This window comes from Hypomesus nipponensis, chromosome 20 (assembly GCF_054491055.1).
Source record: "Hypomesus nipponensis isolate SF chromosome 20, ASM5449105v1, whole genome shotgun sequence".
Taxonomy (NCBI): Eukaryota; Metazoa; Chordata; class Actinopteri; order Osmeriformes; family Osmeridae; genus Hypomesus; species Hypomesus nipponensis.
This window is the reverse complement of record NC_140380.1, coordinates 11181952-11200691: the sequence shown is the minus strand read 5'-3', so window position 1 is coordinate 11200691 and position 18740 is coordinate 11181952. Positions and strand designations below refer to the sequence as shown.

Below are 18740 nucleotides of genomic sequence, written 5' to 3'. Positions count from 1 at the left end.
TTATGATTTTAATTAAACAGCCAATCTCATATCAGATTCCATAACTCCTCAGGAGTGGTTGAAGGATTACAAAGATAATAAGGGACAGCCAGAGATGGCGTAGGCACCACGAAGGAACAGAGGGAGAAACGGAAGAACCTGAGAAAAACAGCAGGGAAGAATAACAAAGGTTTAGCAACAATGGCTGCAGTTGGCAGACAAAGCAACACATTTTGTGGCCGGTGTCCAACAAGTACAAAAGCAAAAAAATCCCATAGCAATAATTCGAATAGCTACCCTTCCACATGTGATTGAAGCTTCCTTTTGTGCGAAGCCACACTTCCCCAAAGTGCTCGTAGAAATGATCTGTTTGTTTAGGATTTGTGCTCAGCTACTCAATACATAACTGTGACCAACTGTGCATGTGGATGGTAGACCACCGCACATGCAGGGAGACAAGCATTTGCGCATTCACACGCACATACACCTATGTACACAGGTTACATCTTTGTTGGCACGCCTTTCAGAACCAGGATAGTCTTCTGAATGTGTTTGCTCTGGCAAGCAGATGGGAATCTACAATTTGTTATTGTGTTAAGAGAACTGACAATGATTGACAGGGGAATAAATCTCAAACAACATCTCCTTAAAATAACTCTGGGAATCATCGCACCTTATATTCAAAGCCACCAAAACAATGTTGTATTTTAAGATCTGGGTTCAGTTTATGCATTGCCTAGACATCGGAGCTCAGTTGTCAGAATTGAAATGTAATGCTTGGTTGAGAACCCTCAATGGAATTTCAGATTTACCCTTTTTACAATGTTCTATCAAGCGTCCACAAGGCACACAACTAATAATAAAAACCAATGAGCTATCTTACTGGAAAAATGAGTTGACAGACATGGACACTAAACCTTGAATAATAATACTATTTTGTTGAAATGACCAACACCTGAGTCCCACCGACTTACAGCCTCACACAGGGACAGAGCTGTGTGATGTTCTGCAGTTTCCTGAACCCAGCTGAGTATGTTAGTCTCTCTCCTCACCGTAAATACAGTCCACCCACAGCATGTATGTGAGCTGTCGGTGGAGCAGCTGGGACAAGCTGTGTTTGTGGAAGGTGGTTGTTGCATGTTTAAGTCAGAGGACCCTGGTTTGATTGCTGGAGTTAGTGAGAGAAGAAGCGATGCTGACAAGCGTTGAGATGACACCTGCTACGACTGGAGGCCCAGTCTGAAAATATCTCAGTACTATGTCACAACAGGGAGTCAGATGGCTGAGCGGTGAGGGAGTCGGGCTAGTAATCAGAAGGTTGCTGGATCGATTCCTCGCCGTGCCAAATGACATTGTGCCCTTGGGCAAGGCACTTCACCCTACTTGCCTCGGGGGGAATGTCCCTGTACTTAGGCCTACTGTAACTCGCTCTGGATAAGAGCGTCTGCTAAATGACTAAATGTAAATGTAACAGTGAAGTTACACAAACTAATACACATCTATTAGCTCAACAGAAAATGGTCACATTCAAAGAGATTAGACAAAACCCCTCCAGCTAGTTCACTCCAATGTAGTTACCTTTATACTCTAGTTCTTAAGTTACCTTACATTTGCAGACATCAACCCCAACTCTCCTGGCTGATAAATCAGATTCTAGATTTTGTTTCCTTTCTTATGCTACTACACTCCCTCCCACGGCTTTCCACACCGCCACAGATGGAAATAGAGAATATTATAAGTTAATCTTCAGGAATCGATGGCTTCATCCATGGACTGCCTCTAAATCATTTCTGTCCAACCTGTGTCTGTGACGATGCAAGCTCCTCTGGCTGTGGGCAAGGCTGAACTCCACAGCCACTAGCAGTGACATGATAATGAAAAGAAGGAAGGTGTTACAGGTCTGTATAAGAGTCTCCCATCACTTCATTGAACATACTAGACTAAATCATTACTTAATTTGTCTATCCCACAGAACAAAAAGACTTGGGGGCTCTTTTGTTTGTTTTGCTATTGGGAGGATGAATGAAATGAATGGCGCTAAGTATTCATTGACTGAATTTATTTTCTGTGTTTCAACATGAAGTGATCCTTGTTGTTGTCTCTGTGTGGTGTCAGGTATGCTGTTCATGTATTTATGATGGATTTAATGTGTTTTAATAACTGTCTACAAACAAACTTCCCCTAGTGGGATAAATAAAATGGACTTGACTTGTCTATCCTTCTTGTACACAGTACCTATTTTCTTTTTTGTAACATTTTATATTTATATCTATTTTATATCTTACATATTGTTTAGCTCTTTTTTAGTATTATACTTTATTTTATTTATACATTCGACTTTTTTTTTATTACGATCCGTATGTGTATTGTATGCACCTTCCTGCCACAGTAAATGTGTTTGTGTAAACTTACATGGCAATAAAAACAGATTCAGATTTTGATTCTGATTCTTCTGATGACATTAGCTTTTTACGTCTTTCATTCCTGAACACTATTGAGTAGAAGAGCAAAAGAATCGATCAGAAGAATCTGGGTTTATTGTAGGGAATGGAAAACAACATACCTTTTCACTATTGCAATGATTTTTTTCCGCATAAAATTATGTTCCAAATATTGTCAGATCGTAGTGTAATGATGGCTGAAAATGTGTTTCTGATCCACCAACTGAAAACGAGATTCCTACCCAGTCCTTGTGATGGACTATTATAAAATCCAACCCAGCTGTCACATAACATTTCTAAACGGGAGGGAGGGAGAATGCTTTGACTCTTCAGTGACTGTACGGATGCAGTATTTCTCACACCTATTGATATTGAGATATGTTCAGGGCAGGTTCTTTAGTAAACCTGAACCTCATGATTTCCCTGAAGAGGTATTGTTCTACTACCTTCTCATTGATATTGTACTCACATTGAACTCATCACGCCCTCTGTGTTCTTGCTGTGATATTTCCCGAGGCTGCCTTTGAAAGACATTAGTAATACTATCCACTATCTGTCATAGATCCTGTAATCTGGACACCGGACTAGCACAAGACGGATATTGTTATTGTTAATTTTGAAAAGCAAATGTGCCTGGTCTTTGGGGGCAATCCGTGCGGCTGGTGTGGATAAATCCCAATACCCTAGTCAACAAAAATAATTAATTATACTTAATTCGCAGCTGTCTAAACAGACATTGGATTCCTTGTTAAAAAGTCGAATCCAAGAAATAAACACATTAATTTAAACCCTCTCGGGTGTCTCTTCTCAGAAGTAATGTTTGTAAATGAGACCGTTTAGGCATCACTCTCAGAGCTAAGGGTAGGAGGCCCTGGAGAGTTTTCTTGAAGTTTTTAGCAAGGCTGCTGTGTACATTCCTGAGAGCTGGCTCTGTACACTGCTTCTCCTGCCTTCTTGGTGAACTTACAGGAGACAGAATGAACTCTGAACCGAGTTACGGGGTCAGGAGGAGAGTTTCCGGGGTTTGTGAGGTTTTTCTGGAAGGGAAAACACAAACAAACCGAATTCTCAGTTTCTGGCGTACACCACGTCTGGTCAGCGTGTTATTGTGAAAGTAACTGTGGTCAGGGTAAGACTTCTGAAGGAAAATCTCAGACCTGAAGACAGTAACACAAACCTGCAATCAGTTGCTTTCCATCTGTAGCTATGAGGGCACGGGATGGATTAGAAATTGTGTAAATTGTGTATATTTTTGGTGTGGTGAAAAGGTGCATGGATAGGTAGACAGTTTTGGACATAAAACACGTGTGTGTGTGTGTGTGTGTGTGCATGTGTGTGTGTGTGTGTGTGTGGAGAGGAAAAGACAAAGCGAGAGAGAGAGAGAGAGAGAGAGAGAGAGAGAGAGAGAGAGACGCCTGGGTCCATTGATTAATTATTGAATCTTGACTCAGAATCAAGGATGATTGTTTTGGCAGTGATCAAGCAAGTCAGCCGTCTTCTATGCAGATATACACAGTGATGCGCTTCATCCCCAATCACAAAGGGCTTGATCTTTGGAAAAGAATAGACAGTATTTACTAGATCTCTGCAGAGGTTGACTATGTGGCTCCTGTTGTCATTTGCATATTGTCAACAAACACACAGCGCAAACACACACACATTTCAGCAGTCGATTTTCCATCATGCATGCTGTCATTACAGAGTGCTGGTCTGTGTGTGATGCAGAGAGTGCAAAAGCACAAACAGTTTTTCAAGCACACAGTAAAAGGACAGGACAGGAGAGGAGAACAGAGAAACCTAAAACAGTAGATAAAGCAGAGCATAGTACAATAGAGTACAGTAGATTTAAAAATGTGTTAGTTAAGGTTGTAGGGTGGGGTTTCCCTTAAGACCATAGGGTTCAAACCTATTCACAAACTAATAAAAACTATTCACAAACTGGTATTGTATGCCCATAGTACTACCATTCTTTATTTAAATTAGACAGCATTTTACAGAACTTTATTATTCAAGGACATCTAAATCCTCGCCATCAATCGACATGCACCCATAAAAGTATTGTTCCAGGCTACGAGGTGTGAGGTGCGAGGTGTAGCATGTTGCCCCTCACAGTTAAAGGACCAAGCCAAATCAATCAGACCCTTCGCACTGGACCTTGGCTGCACCCACTTCCAACTCTTCCTCTTTCTGTCTCGTATCTGACAAGGCTTGGATCACTACTCGCCCCAACCAAGGCATTCTGGAAGCAGCAGAGGCTAACACCACCACCACTACCTCAGTCTGAAGTGAAGGTCGTAGCCTTAGGACAATTTCCCTTGAATTAATCTCTACATCTCTTTCCTCGCACTACTTTACAGGCTAAGTAAGCCTTCTCCGTTACCTGAAATGACACAAAGCTGACAGTTGAACATCGGTGGTGTCAACATTAGGAAATAATTCAGACTGTCCTTACACAAACACAAATGAATCGCATACAAATGATCATATGAAACATTCACAAACATTCATGCATATATGGGCTAGAGCTTTCCTGGTTTATCAACATCCAGATGCGCGTACCTTATTCAACTATTTCAGGCTTCATTATATGACACATCATTTGAAAGTTAACAGTAAAAAAATTCAAAGGAATTTTACTGTACATTGACGAGGACTAGTATGAGTAACCAGAGTAAGTTTCATGCATGTGGCACTTTCCTAGTCAGAGTAAGCCCGGGGGTGCATTTCCTGGTAAGATAAAAACAATCCTGCCCTGAAATGCATCCCCCATGTAATTTCTGTTCAGTATATCTCAGCATCAAATGATTTTTACGGGTCATTGAGGGGACTAGTATGAGTAAACAGATTAAGTTTCATGCATGTGGCACTTTTGAAGTTTGAATTACCTGGCAAAACAAATTACAATCCTGCCCTCAAATGTATCCCCCGTGTCATTTCTGTTCTGTGAATACTTAAAAAAAAGTTTTAAAGAAAAGTACTTGAGGAATCTATTATACTCTACTGTACTCTGCTTTAAACTGGTCTGTTTTATGCTTCTCTTTTCTCCTCTCCTGTCCTCTCATCTTCTCTCCTTTCCTTTCACTGTATGTTTGAAAAACAGTTTGTGCTTTTGCGCTTTCTGCATCACACACAGACCAGCACTCTGTAATGACAGCATGCATGATGGAAAACCGACTGTTGAAGTGTGTGTGTGTGTCTGTTTGTGTTTTTGTTGACAATATGCAAATGACAACAGGAGCCACATAGTCAACCTCTGCAGAGATCTAGTAAATACTGTCTATTCTTTTCCAAAGATCAAGCCCTTTGTGATTGGGGATGAAGCGCATCCCTGTGTATATCTGCATAGAGGACGGCTGACTTGCTTGATCACTGCCAAAACAATCATCCTTGATTCTGAGTCAAGATTCAATAATTAATCAATGGGCCCAGGCGTCTCTCTCTCGCTTTGTCTTTTCCTCTCCACACACACACACACACGTGTTTTATGTTTAAGTTTGATGTCTAAAACCGTCTACCAATCCATACACCTTTTCACCACACCAATTTACGCAATATCTAATCCATCCCGTGGCTTCATAGCTATGGGAAGAATCTCCCATAATTGTGATGGAGGAGTTTCATGTGCAGGGTCTCCAACAGACAACTGGAGCACATCGTTTATAAATATGCATTAGTCCCGCGCCTTGCGAAGCAGGAAGATATTGCTATTCTAGGGGTGTAAATCTTTTGTATAATTCAGTATTTTGCCTTGGCAAAAAAAGACTCTAATTGCCTGGGATGGGTGTTAAATACACATCTGTTAGTTCAATAATGCAGTAGAATTGGAGCATTAACCCAGACAAAAGACAGCTAGGGGTGCAGTAGGCCTAAACTGAATTTGATTGGACTGATGTAGTAATCATTGCGTAATGAATAAACATAAGCATGTCAAGGCAAGACCCAGGAATCTGGCCTGGGAATCGGAATCATACCTCATTCGATTCAAGTTTCATTACCTTATTACATGCTTCTTGATCAGGCGAGCCATCTTTACGTAACCTAAATGCTGTCTTTGGTCTCAGTATTCAAGACGGAGAGATAACAAATATATATGTTAGGGTACAGGTTACAGGTGCACAGTTGTTACACCTATAATCCAAGCATGACATGAAGTGCCTTTGTAGTCATCTTGATGCAAGCTGGGCAAGTGATGCAGTCTACCGTATGTAGCCTGATATGTAACATGTTTTCTTATTTGGAGTCATCACAGAGACAGTACCACAGAGGTCACCGTATCCGAAAGCCGTCAGAATATGTGACCCCGCTGTAACTGCTAAGGGAACTTAGAGGTGAGTCAACAATATTTCCAAAAAACTGAGTCAAAATATTGACTAAGGCTCACCATTGTTTTTGTATTAGCTAGTTTAAAGGTAGTCTACCACAGTTCAGTTTAAGCAACTTGTATTTGCTAACTTGTGTCCATCAGGAAATTGGACTTAGAGAAAGGAACGGATGGAACATTCTTTGACGATGACACCGCCTGGCCTCCTCCTCCTTGATATATCTCTGACAGCCTTAACGACCGCAATCAGTCATTAGCAGCAATTACTTTTTTTTTCATAAATCTCGGACATTAAGGTGGGTAGGGTGATTGTGCCGTTAAACTATAACCAAATTAAGTGCGGCTATAGAAGTTCCTACGTAGGTTGGGCGTCACTGCAATGTTACTAGGTTTTGCTATTTACAGGGTAGGGTAGTCTACAAAATGTATTGCAGTTTTTTATTAATTCCTTATACAGTCTCATGTCATCAATCTGTCTTTGTCCTTCCGGGAAAGCTTCAAAGAGTCTAACCATATGGCAAATTGAAAAGCAATCATTTAATATTAGAGACTAATCATAAAACATGGTAGCAACAGCAAAATCATTCCCATATATTTGTATTTGAATTTCATGTAGCCTAGTCTTCCAGTATGAATGTACACATTTATTCTTTATAATCTACATTTTTCTTGTCTATTTAATTTTCATCTGATTTTTGTGATATTCTTATTTTGTGTCTTTGCTTAAAGAAGATAAGTTTACATTGTAGAAGATCGCACTTGACTCACAAAGCGCCACAAATGACACAGCTGACAGGACGCGGCTAAACGCGAAATTAAACGATGGCCAGCCCTACTTGTGGATGACAAGCTTTTTGCGGACGTCAAACCCCAGAGAGTAGGAAAGTAAAACCCACCAAAATGACAAGAAGCATTCACAGCTGTCTTCCACAGCTTCCCTGTGAGATAGGCAGCAGGCCCACATCAATACTTGCAGATGATATCTATTTTCCATCTGCAGTTTTCTTTTCTGTTGCCCAGGTCTGGCAGTAACAGAGCAGTGAAGCATTAGATTACTTTGCAGGCTACTGGAATGATCCATCCTCTGTCCTCAGTGTCAATGTCCTGTCTGCATCCAGCTCCTCTAGCAGAAGTTCTGCTTCTTACATTCAGAAACGTCAGGGAATACGCACGTGTTGTTGTTATTCAGCCCCTTGCATGAGTAAATGTTAAATATTGTTGAGCATGGCTGTTAATCCACAAACCCGTTGAACTGTGGTTAGGTTTAGACATTCATGAATAGTTGAGGAACTGACTGGTGCCGTACACTGCATAGGGAGAAGGGGATATACTTGTGTGCAGACAAATGTAGAATATAAAACTGAGTGGATTAAATGGATTGAATTGTTTGTTTGATTGTAAAATGAGTTCTCAAATGTGTGTTAACCTTGGAATGCAGTAGATTTGGAGAAGGATTATCCTTGATACCACATTTTGTTTCCTCATATGCCTCTGTATGGTCCCGTACAGATTTATTAAGCACACTCAGCAATTATATTCCAAACAAGCTATGGTTTAACAGGGAAAGTTAATGTCTATTGTAAATTGGCTCCACCCATGTGCAGATTTATCATAACAATGACTGTATAATCCTAGTCAAGCTATTTTTCTACTATTAATGCAAAACTAAAAAGGAGATATAAAAGCAAGAACGTGACAGCAGCAATTAATTGCCTTTTTTATTACATTTGAACGTCAGACAATTCCTGAAGGAGAGAACAGGTGTGATACCGACACAAGCTGATACTGTAAATGTGTCGGGAATATTTTGTCAGAAACTTGCAGTCCTCAGCAACTCGATATGTTTTTCTTTCTTTTTAATGGGCAGGATTTTAAAATGAGCATAATTAGAAAGCTCAATGGGTGACCTTGCCTTAGGTGGTCTTGTTAAAAGGGTTGGTCGGGGTAGGACTAATAGTATAGCGTTGGCATTGACCGCCACTCAAACGTTTTAATGGGTCTTCACTTCGCTCTGTCTTTGTTCACAGTCATCCGTCATATCGTGTCAGTATCGATTTGCAAGGCCTTTGAAGGTCAATTCGGATCCATTAAGGTATTGAGTTACTTGCTGGAGATACAGTCGGGTTAAAAACTGGGATGGTGTTCGGGACCTCCTGCTCACTATAGCTCAGTTTTGATGATGCACCGTTTGATGTCGCTATTCAATTAAATGGGGGTTAGTCTAAGAAGGGTAAGTCATTTGATTGCATGCAAAAGACTGTGGAACAGTTATCCATTTGGTTTGAACGTGCGCTTTTTCTGCCAGATGTTTCTGAGTAGTAGTAGCCTAGTCTAAGTAGCCTATTCTCGGCATCCCAGTCGCTTTGTGAAGCAAATTATAGAATATAGGTGATCTTTCCAGTTCCCCGAGTGTTGGAAATTGGCAGTTATCTTGACAACTATTTTTAAATAGCGTGTGTTAGCGGCCTGAACTTTCAACGCGGAGGTGCGAAGCGTATTATTCAACAGAAGTTTTATTTCATTCCTGGGCACCCTGAGAAGTTACACCTCTTACTGCGCCAAAGCACCAGATCCATTTCCATCCCTGCTAACGACACACTATTACTACCACCACAACTAGAGCAAGAGTTAGCCTACATTTGTGACTTCATATTCATAGCAGCTGCTGCCATCTCCAATTTCATCCTTAGTGAATATACCCTTAAGGAAAGTGTTTTAATGGAAGGATGTATTACGAGAAAATATGTTGAGGCTGGAAGGAAGACTTTTCACAACACACAACTGAGTATCTAGAGTTTTGTTCCCGGCTATTAAACATACTTGGTAGCGGCATCTTCATCTTGAACTGGTTGCTCTGTTCTGCTGGTTGAGTTACTGTAGCACAGCAGTGCCATCATCATTCCTTATTGCTACGGCCTTCCGTTCTTTTGTGGATGATTGTCAAAACAGACGTTCAAAATGCCCGGCTGTGCATTCAAGCGATTGCACTTAAATAAAGACGAGATGAGATGTTTGTTGAGGTTGGGTGCCTGTGCCAGTTATGCCAGATTACTTGTGCACCAGCGCAATATACGCACTGACTTGAAAAATTGTGTGGAAAAGTAACATGGATTTTTTTAAACGTAAGTTTACACCTCTAAAACACACTGTTGGAACCGCAGAGGACGTGAATGTGATGAGTGAATGTCTGCATCTTCCACCTCGATATTCGATCGTGATTGATTCTATATACTGTTCTTCTCGGCACCAGAGGGATTTTATCGGTTCCCTTGTATGGGATGTGCATCAGAGTAATTTAGAGCAAACCAATAAGGATGCAAATCAAAATGGATGAATCCATGTTATTGGCTTGCACATAAATATAAGTTGCGGTTCCAGGAGCCAGGTCAAGGGTCAAGAGGTCAAATTACCCATGATGAGGTCAAAGTTCAAATCTTAAAATATCTTTGTAACAGTCCTTGGGAGGGAAGTAAGTACTCTCTCTATTTCCGTTTTTCCTAGCAGTTGATGTATGATCAAAATAGATCATAGCAGTTGATGTATAGTCAAAATAGTGTCCCAAAAGATTCAGTTTTACTCCACATTATGATACTGTCGCAACAGTAACTCAAGAAGAGAAATGTTAAATTGTTTAAGAACATTTTATCACCAGGTGATGTATTTTACAGTTATTTTATTGGATCTCTCTTTGTTGTCTTTTTGCCTGCAGTAGATAATGTTGCTTCAACTTTCAGCATGTGAAGCCATTTATAAATGACTCAAGTGATAATAATCAGCATTTAGTTGGACAGGAAGTTATAACCTGGTATGTTATGAATGCACACACACAGAAACTGACACCAGTTCAGAGGTGATATAAGACACACTGTCCTGGTTCAGTAGCTACACATGATTTGCAAATAATGGCTTTTTTTTCCACAAAGGCTTGCTAGTTTCTTAAATTGCTGCTACGCTCAGTTTCATTGGTGTTTGTCTCCATCCGGTTGGGGGAGTAGCAATGGAAAATGGCAGCCACCCAAGTCGTACTGATTACCACAAAGAAATGAATCAGGGGAACATCCAGTTGTGTTATCTTACCTATTATTTCCTTGCTGAAGTAACCGATCCATGCTAAACACTGAATATTCAACCTGCTGAAAAATGATAGATGGAGGTCCTTAATCTGTGAATACTGCCAACAGGAAGACTGAAACGTTTGTTTAGTGAAGTTGACTTGACAAGTGATTGTATTCAAATGCATTTTACAAGAACAGTAACATCCCAAATCCAATGAAAAAATATGATTTAGCCATTTTACTTTAAAATTGCCTGCATAATTCATGCGTAAACAATTCCATAATTCCTTTAAATCCAGGACATTCACGGCCGTAACCAAAACAATATGAACGTGACACTTGGAGTTTGGAATGCTTTTCTCTTTTTACTCGTAATTTCACAGGTACATATCACAGCTTTTGTTAGATTACTCCAAACAATGCCATGCATCAATACTGACCATCCTCTTTCACAACAACACTGCAGCCTCATTGAACAGTGTTCAGTCAGGATATGACGCTCAGTCAATCCTGTGCTTCATTCACCAGACCTCAGGATAAAAACAAGCAAACAACTGCAAGCCTAGCCAGCAGTTCTCCATGTTGCGGCAAGATAGAACTAAATGGATGTATTAATAATAAACTATGGCAACGTAGCATCCTAGCATCCCTCCAACAACATTTCAGGCTATCAGTAAAAACTTCCAGAAAATTCATTTAAAATCAAAATCCCATTTGTCTAAGACAATTCATATTTTCCTCACAGTTATGTTGACTCAGCTTCATGATGGAATAGGGCTACCCTGAATAACGCACGCCACTCCAGGAGAGCTTTTTGCATTTAGAAGATAAACCACAGTCATAAATCAAGTGGCAGCTTGTTCAACTGCACATATAAAATGCCTTTACGTTGAATGACAATGATTTTTGAGGAAGAAAGCAAATTTACATTAGAGGGATTTCATGGCCAGCATGGCTCTTGTTAGATTTCCATACTCCGAATACAGTCCCTTTCTTTTACTATGGGACTTATCCTAACAAATTACACCCCTCTTTCTCACCCCTCCCTCTCATCCCCCCATTCGGCTTCCTGTTTGGCAACAGCAGAAGCATTAACTTAGTCACAGCTGAAATGCAAGGACATTAAATTAAAGCTTAGGTATGTGGGTAAGACTGTGGGTTCTCTGTGGAAAGCAGGCCGGCAACATCCACCCAGAAGAAGGAACAGTACTGTAGTCCTCCTATTAACAGTCACCAACATTGACGCAGTAATAATTATAGTACAGCCCTAATTTGCTTAATTGGTCCAGCAATTATCACGGTGTGGTGATTACCTGGCTCGATTTAGTAACAACTATTATTCTTTTACCTAAACTATGAAGATGGCTTCCCCATTAATTCTACTGTCTCTTGTGTATGGAAGTATTACTCATAATTAAGATTATCTTACAGTAAAGGATGTATTTTGTCATGATTCTCGTTTTTGCTATTGATGTTGCTGTCACGGGAAACTATATTAACACTCTACACTTAATTCAGCAGGATTGTTTCGAAGGATCCATTGTAGATTACAATTGGCATGTTTGTGATAAAGAACTCCCTCTCTCCCATCTATCAGTAAAACACACACACACCTACCACACCTACACACTTCCTTTTTCTTTCACCCCACAGTCTTTCTACTTTTCCCATTTCTCACTCTTTCTATCCGTCTCTCTCTCTCTCCGACACTGAAGAGAGCTTTTGTGTGTTTGAAGCTAAAGCTTTCCTGCATCAGTTTTAACGGTCCTGTCAAATTATTCGTCCATGTGACAAAATCCCCTGTGGTTTTCTAGTGAACTGGTTGTGGTAAAACATGTCTCGCTTCTTGGCTCAAAGTCTAACTCAATGAGTAAAAGCATGTTGTTCTTTGTATGCTGACCAACAGCACGGCTTGGATATTTTATTTTATTTATTGTTACCTAGATGGTTTATTTGGAAGTTTTCCAAATAAATCCAACTGAACACTGCAGTAACCGGTCTGAGTAGGTGTAATTATGTCTGTGTGATCCATCCAGGAGAACTGGTCAGTGAGCAGTTGTGTTTTAGGAAGGGGATCGACAATGTTGACTGTCTTTCTGGACGGCTGTCTATCTGCATGGAAACAATGCATCTCTGGCGAGAATGAAATGTTGCCTCTGCTTTCCATGCATTCATTATCTTGGTTATAGGGAACCAGTGTGAGTCCTTGGAAGGAAATTGTCGAACAAGAATCCAACCTCACGGATGCGATGCAACAGGGGAAGAAGAGCCAGGTTGTTTTGAAGTAATAAATAGCGCTATGGGAGAGCTTCCTAACACCTCAAAACAGAATAGAAAGCACACTTTGGAGCTGAAATGAAGGACATACTGTTCTTCCCTTAACAGCTGCTTTGATACAACAAGGTGCAATTTTTCAAAAAATAACATGAAAAATAGGAAGAAGGGTTTTGTTGAATGACCTGTAATCAAAGAGATGACATTTGTTACTGAAAACAGCCTTATTTACCTACTGATCTCTTTTCTAAAAAGCCTCTGTTTACGTTAACTGATAACCCAGTTAAAATAACTCTCTACACTACATTTCTATTAATTTATGGATTGTGTTTGATAACCAGAGGCTTTTAACCAAAGTTGAAACTTCATGAAACTTTCATATTATCAGTCTGTGTTCAAGTCTGTTCTGATTATGCAATGTCAATAGGAGATTTCTTTTTAAATTGACCAACGTTTTGTGTCGGGTCATCTTTGATGATGGAATCTTTCAGAACATTGGACTAATGGAAACTTAGCACTAGGCTTAAAAAGTCTCATTTGATGGGTATAATCTGTAGCTTTGCAGCTGTGGAAAAATATTTTCATTACTGTTGAGAGCCTTGGGCAAACAGCATCTATTCCTGTGTATTGTATATTGTGTTAATAGGTATGTTCACAGAACAAAACATTTGCTAGGAAAAATTCTAACAAAACCTGGTTTGCACCTGTTATTTGAGGCTTCTTCTGTTAAAAAATAAACTTGATTTCTCTTAACCTCTTGCAGATCTCTGTCAGAAAAACACAATTTCTTTTATTCTGTTTAATTTACTCAGTTGGGTTCATAAATATTGTTAGAAAACTGCATTTTTCCATTTACTCAAACATTTCTAAATGTGAACTTAAAAAATATGTCCAGCTTATCAAAGGGACACATTTTATGATTAATTTCCATATCACTAATAAAAGACACTCTCTACACTCTCACTCTCTAGATCCCCTGTAGTCAAAACAATATGAAAGGGACACTACAACATTTAGAGTCATCTTCAGATGGATGTTATGTTATACTCTCTATAACTTATTCATTTCACAGGTGCTTTTATCCAAAGGGATGTAAAGTACAGCGGGGTATTTGAACCGGCAACCTCTTGATCTGCCATCAAAAGCTCTGACCACTGAGCTGTACCCCCACTCCTCTGTGGTACTCTCTGACCGTTGAAAGTCGCAAAGGGGATTATCTTATTGATTAACTCAGGACATTTCAGATGACATTCTCTCTATGTGAATCCACGTTTTAACAGCATCTGGTTAGCTGGGGCTTCAGTTTTGCCTCAGGAGAAACTCTGCAGCTGGTAGATTTACAACATTCTTTCCCCGCTCACTAATGTGATGGCCTCCACTTCAATTCAGTTCCTCCCAACTCACAAATATAATTCCTTGTCCTTCTCCCCCCCTGATAATTGGAGACGTGATAGGCAATACGTGCACGACGCAAATACAATCCACCTGTGCGCCCCAAAGATAAACGCTATAAAAGTCTTTATTTATTTCCTACACTGGCACAGTTGCTTTGCTTTCCCGGAAGTCTGTCAACGTAAGGAGATGGAGAACACACAAGGAGCTCAAAGGGGGGGGCCTGACACTGGGGTTGACACGCTTGTTGCTTTTATCCTCAGTCTCTTAAGACACTGCTCTCTTGGTGATGAATTCTTCACAGTCACAGTGACCCTGGGGACTCCTACAGTATACAGAAATCATGAATTGGACCCTTGGTACTCAAATGGATATGCTGTAAGGAGATGACCTTATCCCGCTAGATCACATAGAGATGATAAAGAATACATTTTTACATTTTATCCATTCAGCAGATGCTTTTATCTTAAGCGGAGTACAGAAGGTGAAGCAGAAGATCAAGGATAGAAAGTGTGTAGTTCTACAGTATTTTGGTGGTGAGAGATAACTGTGTTTGTTGTATTTCGTTTTGTTTGAGTTGTGTAATGATCTACTAGCCTTGCTTTACTTCCACGTGGAAGGCTGAGTACACAGGCTGAGTACACAAGAGAGAAATGCAGAAAACTATTAATGAAATCGGTCAATCTGTGGAATGTTCAATGGAATTCGCTGGCAACAACTGTCACAAAACTGTCATTTCTCATTTAGAACCCAAATAGCTGCTCTGAATTTCCAGATATCTTTGACTCTAAAATACTGCTCTTAAATGTTATACAGACATGAGGTGTCAGTTAATTTCCTTTATCTGTAGTTACCAAAGACTGAGAATCTGACAGTGTGGTTAAGAGCTAAATTTCAAAATTCTCAAGAGTTCAACCTTGAAAGACAAACAGAAGCACAATGTTCAAATCAACACACTGAGCAAATATTTACCTGTCTGTGTGGAGTTATGGTGAGTGGGTAAGAAACAAAACGTGTGATCTTGTGAAGTGAAATTAGAAGTTAAATTAATCAACAGAATAACATTTCCAAAACATTACGTGATCCATGCTCATCGAATAAAGAACACACTATTGAACATACTTGAACACCTTAAGCAGGATGTTGTTAGAGGATTCAGACATTGTCAGAAGCTTGTTACTGAATGATTAGAAGGAACCATGTTGTGTTTGTCCTCAAAACAGATAAAGGACCTCCTATTGGAGCTACATTAAGACCTGCACCAGTTCGCTGTTTTCACTTTTCTCTTCGCACTCTCTCCCACATACTGTGTTTCCTGCTGTCAACATGGCTGTTCACAAATTCTTTTCACAAACTCTATTTATGACACAAAACAACAACTCCATTGTCAGTCTGCTGTGGCACTTGAAACGTTTTCAACAAAAATGGAAACATCCTGAAAATGAAAGCTCATCCAACTGTAGTTGAGCTAGCATGATATGTTACCACAATGGGAAACTATTTTGATGGGTAACAGTTTCATCAAAAATGTCAAACTGTAAAAAAAAAAAAAAAAAGAAAACACAAATGTACATTGTTCAAAGAATCATTAAAAGTCCAGTCATTTGAATTGACTATATTCACTTAAGTGTCCATATTTCTGAATGAATGCCAATATACATAAGCATTACATTTATGTTTATGTAGACTATAGCTACTGACAATGGGCTACAGAATTTGCGATGCAAAGCTCAGTGGTTGAGAGCATGTAACTGCAGATCAAGTGGTTGTAGTTTCAAATCTCCCTCTGTGCTTCTGTTTGGATTAAGGCCTCAGCCAAATGCACAGATATTATTTTATTACATCCAGAAACGCAAGGGTAGTAGTAGTGTCAAACAAAACTACCAACACTGATTAACACAACACAGGTTAGTGATTCTACTGCAGTTTGAAACAGCAATTAACTTGTCTAAAAACTCAGGAGGGGATTACGGAGTGACTCCCATGGAGCGAGACTGACACTAGCGACGATGCAGCCATCAACTCGCTGGTTGCTAGAGAAGGGAGGTTCCCTCCCCGAAGAGAATAACTGGAGTGCTTGCGTCCCCGAGGTCGCCATCTGGTCTAGAACCAATACGAAATGTTACATTCCCCAAAAGCAACAACCTCAACGCAGAAAACCCCCACACTAGCGGGGTAATGACAAGAACATGGTAAAGGGTTAGACTGCGAGATGCTAGCCGTTAACGTTGTCTGGCAACCATGACGCAACCAGAGCAATGTCTGCTGTCTTGGTAATGATCAATGAACCGGCAATGTGTCAGCGAAGGACGGTAAATCATACGAAAGTAGTACTGTACCTACTTACATTCCCGCGTGGCCTTCCTCAATCCTGACAGAGGATGGCTGTTTATGCGTTTGCGTTCCCGTAAATAGGCAACTATTAACCGATTAGTAAAACGTTTTTTGTTGTTGTTGCATTCATTGAATTCTCTTGGGTGGCACCATTCTGGATGGTAGCCTATGAGCAGTATTGTTTCCAAGAGGGGTGGGGTGCTAAATTATACATCCGGGAAGATAGCCTAGTTTTGGGAGAGAAAAGGCAACACTGTCATGAAATTACCTTTCAACAAGCCACAAGCTAGGCTGATCAGATTAGTCTATTTCTGGCTAAGGGGCAAACTGTGTTTGACTTTAACAACATTGAGCTGGTGAGGTGAGGCTGGGTAGGGGGTCGGTAAAGTTCAGTGATCGAGCATCTGACTGCAGATCAAGAGTTTGCAGGTCCAAATTCCCCCCTGTTCGTCACTTTAAATAGACTCGTCTGCTAAATGAATTAATTAGGCTATTGTTTATTATTTTGTGATTCTTGTTTGATTCGCTCAGTCAGCACACACGTTTTAGCTGTGGGGGTCAAATCACGTCCCCGGTAAGCAGGCCTACCAGCAACAACAAAAAACGAACCAAAGCAAAACGAGGAAATGTTTGTATCATCTGACCTCACTGATTAATAAGCCTCTGAATTATGCGGGAGGTAAACAAATGAGGCATGATTCCAAAGAGACACCCGGAGCCGCACTTAAAAACCATGCAAAAAAACCAGGGGTGAGCATTGCTAATTAGCACTAGCATTCAAAACCAGGGAAGAAGGCATCGCGTTAATAGGGTTGAGCGCATGTAATAACAGCGGTGGTAAGCTTGTGTGGGGGCAATTATGACGACGACACATGGATCAGAGATAACTGCCTTCCAGATACAATCTGTACAGGCCCAAGGGAGAGAGTACACGACGTCTTAAGAAGCTCAAGGAGTTTCTCATATTAAGCAGAGAGGGAGGGGAAGGAGAGGGATTTGAGGCATGAGGTAGGGTAAACAAGCTTTTAACAAGCTTTACACAAGCACACGTACTGAACACACAGGCTACACAGATGACAAAGCTGTACAAATGCACACACATGCAAATTGTGCAAACAGTACTTTTTTCTTCTTCTTCGTAACACACACATACGACACTGGCATAAGTAAATCCAGCTTTAATGCGGTGAACTCTGATCGATGCAGAAATTGGAGATACAAGAACACACCCGTTGCCCCGAGCAGTGTGTGATCACTTCGGGCCCCGTTCGCCTGCAGACCCACCCAGGACGAGTGGCAAGCAGATCAGCTCCGAAGCCGGCCGATACCAAGCGCATCACACCGTGCACCGAAACGCACAGACACCAGCAAGACAATCGATGCTTGTTAGCCCACCTCTGCTGTCATTCCTCAGAGAATATCAACAACAGCAGGATAAAATGCTCCTAGATTGGAGGTACATACTGTGTCCCTAACCCTGATGCTCTAAGATGTCACTTCCTCTTTAAAGAGTCCGTCACGATTGTTGCAAAAAAAAACTCAGCAAGTCTCCTCCTCTCATCCGAAGTTTTTATTTAAATTTTGTATCCGGGCTCTGCCATTTAGCCTGTTTTTAAATGGGTCCAACCACATGTTCATTCTGTTGTTTATGGAGATTAATAAGTGTTCCCTACAGGGTTTTAGCTGTACAGCACATATTTTGACTTAGTGTACTTTTATTGTACCCACTGCCTGTAAAGTCCTCCCAGCATCTTACAAATACAGACCCACGAAACAAAGCTGAGGAAGTTCTTAGTGGAGATGGGTCAGTAAATTAATAACATGGTTCTCTGACCTAGACATGAATTTATCTCTATTATGCACTTTTCTAAAAACCCTTTGAAGTAATCTAGTCATTTTTTTACAAGTGGGGAAAGTATGTGTTCATCCTGACAGAGTTCAGAA

At 40.4% G+C, this 18740-nt stretch overlaps 1 long non-coding RNA gene across 7 annotated transcripts in view; it reads right to left on the bottom strand.

Annotated features, from left to right (window-relative positions):
* LOC146246397 (uncharacterized) overlaps positions 1–16997 on the bottom strand; it is a 44875-nt gene extending 27878 nt beyond the window's left edge. For 2 of the 7 annotated variants that reach the window (XR_014734581.1, XR_014734586.1), the window contains exons 1-2: positions 6416–6502; positions 3388–3457 (exon numbers count right to left, since the gene is read on the bottom strand). This is a non-coding gene — a long non-coding RNA (uncharacterized LOC146246397). Of the gene's footprint in view, positions 1–3387; positions 3458–6415; positions 6503–16801 lie in introns of those variants that run through there. The other 5 variants (XR_014734582.1, XR_014734580.1, XR_014734583.1 and 2 more) reach the window with 3 other exon arrangements.
* Between the last annotated feature and the right edge of the window lie 1743 nt (positions 16998–18740).